We start from the raw sequence: 862 nt of genomic DNA on the forward strand, positions 1-862 counted from the left end.
CACACTGAGTTTAGGGGACTTACCACTTTTAGATTAAGTAGAATTGTGCAGAGATATTATCTCATCCCTCAAGGTTACTTGCTACAAACACAACCCTGAGAAATGGCCTAGGTAGTGTCCAGGTCTTTATATTCTTGGAATATCCAGCCAGAATCCAACATGAATCTCCCCTCCAAAAAAGTCTAGCAGACTCTGATGTAATATACATATGAGGGTAAACCATCTTAATTTTAGGAGAATCAAGAGAGGTATTCTGACAATGCATGAGGGTCAAAGAGGAAATGAGGGGGGTGGGGAGAAAGAAAGAAGGGAAAAAGGAGAAGGCATTGAAACAGGAGAAAAGAAAGGGCGGGGCATGTTCCAAACTTTAAGAAAATGACCCTCCACATAGAGGTCCACATGGAACTCCAAGCTCACACACAAAATTGCAGTCTCTGTGTGACTCTGCAAGGTAAATGCAATAAATCAGCAGTTCTCAAGCTGTGACCCCTTTGGGGGTCGAACGACCTTTTCACAGGGGTCACCGGATTCATAACAGTAGCAAAATTACAGCTATGAAGTAGCAAGGAAAATAATTTTATGCTTGGGGGTCACCACAACATAAGGAACTGCATGTATTAAAGGGTCATGGCATTAGGAAGGTTGAGAACCACTGCAATAAACCTTTACAAATTATATTACTCTGATCACTCTACAGTCATGTTAAATAGACATGAACTGATTTCTCCTCTGAGTTTGACATTTCCCCCTTTTCTGGTAACTGCTCCTCTTTGTTTGTTTTTTAATCATTTTATTGGGGGCTTGTACAACTCTTATCACAATCCATCCATCCATTGTGTCAAGCACATTTGTACATTAGTTG

Source organism: Echinops telfairi, unplaced genomic scaffold (genome assembly GCF_000313985.2).
Source record: "Echinops telfairi isolate 266 unplaced genomic scaffold, ASM31398v2 ScPeMD7_7421;HRSCAF=8459, whole genome shotgun sequence".
Classification (NCBI taxonomy): domain Eukaryota; kingdom Metazoa; phylum Chordata; class Mammalia; order Afrosoricida; family Tenrecidae; genus Echinops; species Echinops telfairi.